This window comes from Triticum aestivum, chromosome 3D (genome assembly GCF_018294505.1).
Source record: "Triticum aestivum cultivar Chinese Spring chromosome 3D, IWGSC CS RefSeq v2.1, whole genome shotgun sequence".
In the NCBI taxonomy this organism is placed as follows: domain Eukaryota; kingdom Viridiplantae; phylum Streptophyta; class Magnoliopsida; order Poales; family Poaceae; genus Triticum; species Triticum aestivum.
Genome location: NC_057802.1, coordinates 337,302,294 through 337,310,686, shown reverse-complemented (window position 1 = coordinate 337,310,686; position 8,393 = coordinate 337,302,294). Strand labels below are relative to the sequence as shown.

Sequence of the window (8,393 nt, the reverse complement as noted above, 5' to 3'; positions counted from 1 at the left end):
GGCACATGAGGCACGGTTGGACACGCATCACAAGCATGGTTATTTGAATTACTTACAGTCATGCATTCATAACGGAAGAACATGCATTAGAATAGGTGAGGCACAGTTACCACGAAAGCCACGGTTATGCAACCCCGGAAGCACAGGCGAGGCACAGTTACCATGAAAGCCACGGTTATGCAACCCCAGAAGCACGACCCAGATTCTGTGCTTAAAAACGTTTTCGTTCCATAACGGCGGGCGTGACCATGCAACCGTGAGAGTCACGGTTGAACACTCACCAGTGGCATGGCCGTGGCTGCCTGTGCCCTTGTGTTATTTTTATCTCTTTGTCACGCAGCAGAGAAGCATGCTTGTATGCTTACAACATCCACGTTCAGAAACCGACGCGGCTGCGGAAAATAACAAGGAAACCTGTGCCTCTGATATTTTTGTCTGCCGAGTAAAAAATACATAAAGAAGCAAAAGGCATTCTTATTTAAATTTGTTTTGTTTCTATAACTGCAACAAATTAACTTACAAGCCGTTCTTATAACCACAGCACAAGAAAATAAATATTCGACAACCGCCCGCCCTCCCCACCAATTGCTTGCTATTTCATCGCTCCACGTGCGGCCTTGTTTTTGAATGTTCAGCGATCCATTCTTCCTTCTCGACCCTTGTGCAACCCCACCCTTCTGCGTAGCTATTCAACCTATTTACCTGTAAAATTAATATTCATACATAAAAACAAAGCGAAAGATTGCGGCCATCACTGTTTTTTGCTTACGTCCTGTTTAAGCTGCATTATTACCTTTTAATTTTTCTATTCGTACTGTTCTCCGGTACCAAAAAGTCTCCACTCAGACCTTTCCTTTCTGAAAATGGACTGCGCAGATTCCGTGCCTTGTCCCGGGCTTCCCTGCATGCATTCTGTGTGCCTGGCTTGTGTGATGTTCGATTCTAGCGTACATGCAAGACTTTGGTAAATGCTCCCTGCTGTAAGTGGGGTCGTTGGAGTTGCTGGCGTCTAACGTCTTCCTCCTGGGCTAGGAGTGCATTGTCCTGAGCCGTTTGATGTCCTCGATGGTGTTGTCGGTGTTGTCGGCCATTTCATTAACCTTGCCCTCTTCTCCTGCCGCGATTTCCTCTTCTCCTCTTCAATCCTCATCCTCTCCTGGACTTCTGGGTTATCCGGGCAGTTTGTTTTCCTGTGACCCTTTACTCTACAACGGCCGCACTTGGATGCGGCTTTGTTTCCTTTTCCTTTCTTCTCAGAACCAGCTATGATTCGATCTCCTTTTTTCGTACCATTTGAGGCACTCATGGGAGGGTTCTTGAGAGTTTCGGCAAGAATGCATGTGTCTGGTTCCTCGGCAAGTGCCGCCATGACTTTTATTTTCATATCTACCGTACACTCACGCAGCACACGGTATGCCTTCTCTTTTCTGCAAGCATTTGAATAGATATCCGACAACTCCGCGTAAGCGAGGCCGAATCTCATAGTTTCATCGTCTTGTATGGTCATGCTATCACCTTGACTTGTAGACAGAACTCTCAGACTCTCTGATAGATTCTTGGTCCATTTGGGGATGACAAAGGATTTTGGAAGTTGATTGATCATGCCTGTTTGGTCCATCACCTTAAGCACATGGCAGCACTGAATGCCATCCCTACTCATTTTCTTGCAGCTGCAACTATATTATTTTTTTGCTCATCCACATCTACCCTGAACTCAGACCTGTCAAATTCCTCGCCCGGATATGGTTTCCACACTTTTTCCCGAGGCTCAATAATCTTTTTAAAAAAATACTGCCTCCCCTTTGCCAGGTCAGAGCACTTGAAGTAAGTCCGGTTCCGTAGCTCCAGCTGGAATTTCCTAAAAATTTCATTCGTGTATACTTGACTTGCTTGTCTTTCAATCAGAAAACCCATCTCTAGTGATGGCGCCTTCTCTTATGTTCGGTGTCTTTTCTTGTCAAGCGTGGCGAGGCAATTTTGCTGAATCATGTGATACGCATTAACAAACCTTTTTATAGTGTCCTTGTGGTCGACGTAATTCTTCCACATTGAATTCGTGCTCTCACTGCGAGTGGTTGTTGACGAGAAAGGATAGAAACAGTCCTTGAAGTAGGCCGGCACCCAAAAATTTCGGAGTTCCCATAGCGTGTTCAGGTGTTTGTTGCCTTCCGCCTTGTGCAGAGAAATTGCTGCTTTCCATGCACGCTCAAACTCGTCTTGATCTAGTGAGTTTTTGACGATCGAAATATATCATCAGACATCTCTGGGTGCTGCGCAAACACAGCTGCGTTATTTTCCTTCAGGTTCTTCCTAATATGCCACCAGCAGAACCTGTGCCTCGTTCTCGGAAGAGCTTCCTTTATTGCAGTCTTCATCGCCTGGTCCTGGTCTGTTATTATGTATTTCGGCTCTTTACCTCCCATTGCCTCGACAAACGTGCTTAGGAGCCACTTGAATGACCCTATTTTCTCATCCTTCAAAAGGCCTACTCCAAACAGGACGGTCGACACCTGGTTGTGGACACCTATAATTGGTGCAAATGGCAAGCCATATATATTCGTAGAGAATGTCGTGTCAAAAGACACGAAATCTCCATATAGATCATAATTCATCTTACACAAGGAGTCTGTCCAGAACAGGCCGCGCACTACATTGTTCTCTGTCTCTTCCACATGGTGGAATCCCGGCCTCCGCCTCTGCATATCAGCAAACAGTTCCATGGTGTCTGCGATATCAGTGCCGCGCTCTCCAGCCCTGTCCCGGCATGCAATGTTGCTTATGTCAATCGTGTTGAACATAATTTCTCACCTCGGTTTCCCCATGGCAGTAAAAATCTGCATAACCTTCCTTGGTTCTAACCTCGCCTTCTGCAGCACTTGTATAAAGAATTTCTCCTGAGGTGTCATCTTCTTATAGCATCTCATCAACTTCAGCATCCAATCAGATGGGTGAAGCTGGTGGTTGTGCTCTAGACGCACGTTCTTCAGATACCATTTCCTCCTATTTGTATCCCTCTTGGCTGTTATTTGGACTGGGCAGCTTGTCCGGATCAAGTAGTTGCTCCTTCTCTCCTTAACATGTCTCTCAGTTGTTTTATTCTGCACTTCCTTGGTGCACTGAAACACCTGCTTGTCAAGCTGTTGATCATATGTCGATCTTCTGCTCGTTGATCGCTTGGCAGCAAAGCCAACCTTTCTAGCATATCTGCAGAAAAACAAAAAGCACTCATCCAATGATCCGAATACCATACCAGCCTCTGGTTCGAGCGCTTCGGTGACCTCCTGAATCGTTGGGTATATGCCTTCTTTAAACATGTCGTCCATTTCTTTCTCTACAATGGTCGGCGGCGCCATGATGATTCTGTCTACCGTGTCTTCGTTCGTCTGATCGCATTCAGTTCTCACGACATCAGTCTCATCGCCAGCCACAGGTCCACTTACAGCGGAGCTGCTGCTGCTCTGTTGTTTGTCACACGCAGCAGCGTCATTTCTGCATGGCACGGCCAAATCCATAAATCAGTCTGCCTCTCCAATGTTGCATTGTGCAATGCTGCTCCATGTTTCTCCGGCACTCGTGCAACTAAGGGACTGTGCTGCTTCTACCATGCAATCCGTGCTGGCATTGTACGCTACTTGCTGCTGTGAACGTTGCGTTTCCTTCGAAATGGATGGAGAACTATGATATTTCTTTCCCTCATCTGTTATCCCCTCCGCCAAATCCTGAACACATGGCAAGAAACAGAATTAGATGTCCAGAGCAGCATATGCATTTTTTTAGTTTCTAAACAAAATATTTATATGACTCATCAGGGATCATCTGGAATACCAAAACCAGACCCGTGCCTCTTCACCGAGTATAAGCGGTACACCAGAGGTACTGTTCACATTACACCCAGCAGCACGAATGTGACCATGCTACACACACATCTGCACAAAGAGGCACAGATGTGCTTCTGTTTACACCATACAACCGGAGAGGCACAACAACATCCTATATAAAAGAACAACTGCACATACAGTCGTACAAGACGGATAACCGTCCTCCTGTTTTGCACTTTACCCTGTTCTCCCATAAAACTGTTTGTGCGTTGAATTGAAAAAGCATAGTTCCGACGTCACCTTTGTTTTCCCATGCCTCTCTTGTCCAGCAAATCTTGGCGACAACCTTCGTGCATTGGTGATTTCGCTAACGATTTTGAATGCCATCGGAGATCCTTTGGAAGGACCCCTCATGTTGAACGCCACAGGTGATCCTTTCAAAGGACCTTGCCTTATGTTTTCATCGATCCGTGGACTACCGCGATACTTGCTTCCTTCCTCGTACACCTGCGTGTGGAAGATACTGCAATTTAAATATACCAGACGAAAACAAAGAAAAAATTGCTCACAAAAAAATATACATTTTCTTTAAATGTTGTTGCACGTTCGTATATGTTGTCACCTGTATTGCTGTCTGATGCTGCTGTATGGTAAAGCTTATTGCTCCTATGTTTGATTTTGTCATTGGGCTCTTCTTGCTTGTGCAAACCGTACCGAATCCTTGAACACCAATGCTTTTGTTGCCAATGATCCTTCTGCTTGCATCAAAGGAAACTATGTTACCCTGTACCTCTTCATTATGACCGCCTACAAATGCTGGGTCGTCACAACGCCCGCTCTGCGCCTTTGTGGGCATCTATGTCTTCAAACCAAAAAATAATTAGAGGCACGTGCGACTAAAACTTCCACGTACGTTAAAACCAGCGTTTGAAGTTTTCGCCGTTACCTACACAATCTGCTTAGTGGAGTCTCTGCTGCTTAGAATGCTCCTCTTGGCAGGTGTCTGTTGCACACCATGCTCCTGGTTAGGGCGTTTGCCAAGAACTTGTATCTCACTCTTGACTCCAATTATTCCATCCCGCATGGCATGTGCGTGTTTGACAGCATCTGCATCCTTGATCTTCTTCTCGTTTTGTAGTAATTTTTTTCTTCCACCTCTCGATACTCAACTGCAGAGTAGATGCATAGGATAAACAGATATTATAGCATTCATCCTGGATATATAAATCATTTTTGTTGTTGTTAATGATCTACTATTTGGTGTTCTCAGTGGTGACAGCTTGACAGCAAACGTCCCAGAAATAAAAGACCAAACACTAATGTTCAACTGCCTTACTATTACCTACCTCCCATAATCCTTGCCGATGTCATTCAAAGACTGACCGTCCCTGTTGTCCTGACCAGATGACGCACTCCTGAACATCTGCCTCGAAAAAGAGACGTAATAAATATAAAGGTTATAAACCTGCAGTATCAGTGTTGAAACTTTTCGAAGTCGATATCAACAGAGATATATTTTTAGTTCTATATAATTAACATATATAAATATCTACATATATTAATTTTTAATTAAACTACAGCCTCAACCAAAGTGAGATCCTCTGATGCTAATTTGCTTGTGCAACACTTAACACAAAGATAACCATGAAACCTAACAAAAGTAACAACCTTGTATTACAGGGACGAGAGGATACAAAACAAAAAACAAACTCAAATCAAAGCTACAGTGTAAAACTAAACAATTTTATTCTATGAATCCCGACCACAACAAATTCATCAACAAATTGAATCTCGTGTATCAGGAATCGCCACGCAAAAGGTGCATTGATAAATTTTTTACTAACCTTTGATTGCCGAATCTTATGCGCTGATTGTTCGGAAGTCACACCTTTCTAAATTGCGGGGGGGTCTGCTTCCCTGCAGCTTGTCAGCGATCCCCTTCAATGATTTTGAACCTCGGAGAGAGAGAAATGAGAAAGATAGAGGGAGAGAGAGAGAAAGAAAGAGAGAGGTTACTTCTTTTTTTCCGTGCAGGAGAAGAATAACCTGATATGTGGGGTGAGTTTTGCGACGCATGAGAGATGGACATGTTTCTTGGGCGTGACGAGATGTGGTAGGTCGACTTCACTTGACCGTCGATGACACTGACAAGTGGGCTCTCAGTTACTACTTCCTCTAAGTCTCTCACTAACTTGTGGGGTCGGCCTTATATGAGTCCTACGAGGAGTACCTCCATCTGAGATGAGAAAATGTGGTAGGTGGACTTCAAACTCATACTGACATGTGGGCTCTCAAATAGTTCCTCCAAGTATTTGACTAACTTGTGGGGTCGTCCGCAGATGAGTTCCAGATCTCTCTCCATCTAGCATCGGTGGCGACAGGCGAGCTCTCCAAAGGAAAGCCAATCCTGATCCCTCCACAGAGTTCGCTCGTCATTGAAAAATTATCGGTCTCCTTCATCTCACTCGCCGTGGATCTCCTGTTCAGGTAATCCATTGCATCCTCACCATGATTATGCCACTGATTCAACGTTTGAACAAAAAATTACCAGTGCTAGCAATTCCGCGGGCTGCACACACACCGCATGTGCGCAACACAGCAGGTGGGGCGTGATTTGAATATCGGTTCCGGATCCAATTATCTTCAGCTGGTCCGTGCTCAAATTGTTGTGCCGTCTTAACAGCAGAGGGGTTATGGATTTAAAATTAGGACTCAGCTAACCTCACTTTAATCATGCGAACTGCATGCTTGCACCATGGTTTTTCTAACTTGAGTTATATCGCCAGCCATGCAAAACTTAAGCACTCGTCTTAGCTAACCAACTAGAGATAGGTCAAATTATTTGTATAGATCCGCAATCTATAGCAGAGATCCAAAGGATTTATGTCCGTTTTTGCAAAGCAGTTACTAACTCAGAGTTAGAACCCGTCTTAGCTAACCAACCTGTTGATGATGGTCTCACATGGACTGCTAACAACTGTCTTACATAGCTGACCTGGTAACGATGACGTCTCATGACCTCTTATGTAGAGTTCGATGAGATGGACTCCACCCCACAGCTGTCGGAGACTCAGTCTCAGTCTGTCGATGGCACGGAGATTGTCACCCAAGATTTCATGGTTCATGACCAACTAGAGACAGAGAGACTAAGGATCGAGTTAAAACGTGCAGCGCACAAAAAGCTTCTTGAGGAGTACAGGACAAAGAAGCAGCTTGCTGCCTCGAAGTAGGTGTTTTTTATCATGCATCTCGCGTGTGTCGTTGAAATTTCTTTGGAAATCAATGCCTCTCATTGTAGCTGCATTTTTAATCACAGCTTAAATATTTATCTCTGTTTTGCTGACTCGGCGTTTATATGTAAGCTTCTGCCAGAAAAGTATGTGGTTCAACAATACATTTGCTAAAGGTCATTTCTTATCTTTGTCCACAGAGCTGCTGCAATGGGTGAATACGAAGAAGAGTTCAACACAAAACTTAGCTTCCAGAAATTCATTTCTGTCTGTGAAAAGCTAACAGAACCACAAAAGCAGCTTGTCAGAGATATTGGTTTTGGATACCTCCTAGATCTGTGATGTCGCGAGCTTCCAAGGTGTTTCGTTCGCTGGCTTGTCCTCTATTTTGATTGCCCTTCTAGGTGTTTCATACTGCCTAGTGGATACAGATTCCTTATCAACTCGTACACCGTGCACCAGATCTTAGGAATTCCACTGGGCGGGCAGATTATCCCTAGAAAATGCTCAGAAGCTTTCAGATGTCAGGTTAAGTCTGAAACTCGGTGTGTTGGGCACGCTCCAAACATCAGAGACTTAACTGATCTCATAACCCCAGAGCTGACAGGAGAAGTGTTTCAACGGGTTTCCGTGATGTTTGCAACAGCTGTATTTCTATGCCCAACGACATATGATTGCGTTAGCCCCGACTATTTAGCCGCTCTAGAAGGACCAGCAAGTAACATATCATCATATGATTGGTCCAATGCTGTCACAGAGAAACTGGTGCCATCACTCCAGACCTTCAACGACAAAGGATTCGCAGGCGCCCTGTGTGGCTGCCTCCTGATTCCAGTGGTTCGTTCACTAACTTGGACACTTCTTTATACCCACAAGCAGCTACAAGAACATGATTAATTTTTACCTCTTCCCCACTTGCAGATAACGTATTTTGAGTACCTGGATACGAAGATTATGGACCTGGAACCTGACACTCCTGCAAGACTTGTCATGTGGGACACAGAGGCCATTAAGAATTATGCTAACATAGACAACCTGTCAACAAAGGAAGGAATTTTTGGGAAACACACGGTGAGTCAACTTTTCATCATTTTCCTTCGGCGAAGTTTTCGACTCAACATAATGACTTAGCTGCCATGTATTAATTTGACTTGACTGTAATTCTTTCCTTCCGCATGGCAGCTGAAAGACATTAGGCGCACGCCTTTCCAACCACCGCCTGGCTTTCTATAGTACGTTAGCTGTGCTTTTGTGTTAAATATAGAAGTGCTTCCTATAGTACCTTAGTTGTGCCTTTGTGTTAAAACCAGAAATGCTTCCTATAGGACGTTATTTGTGTTTTTGT

The 8,393-nt window shown here is 44.4% G+C and overlaps 1 pseudogene; it reads right to left on the bottom strand.

The window, feature by feature from the left end:
• Nucleotides 1-1,009: 1,009 nt before the first annotated feature.
• LOC123076288 (uncharacterized) lies at nucleotides 1,010-5,241 on the bottom strand (annotated as a pseudogene).
• Between the last annotated feature and the right edge of the window lie 3,152 nt (nucleotides 5,242-8,393).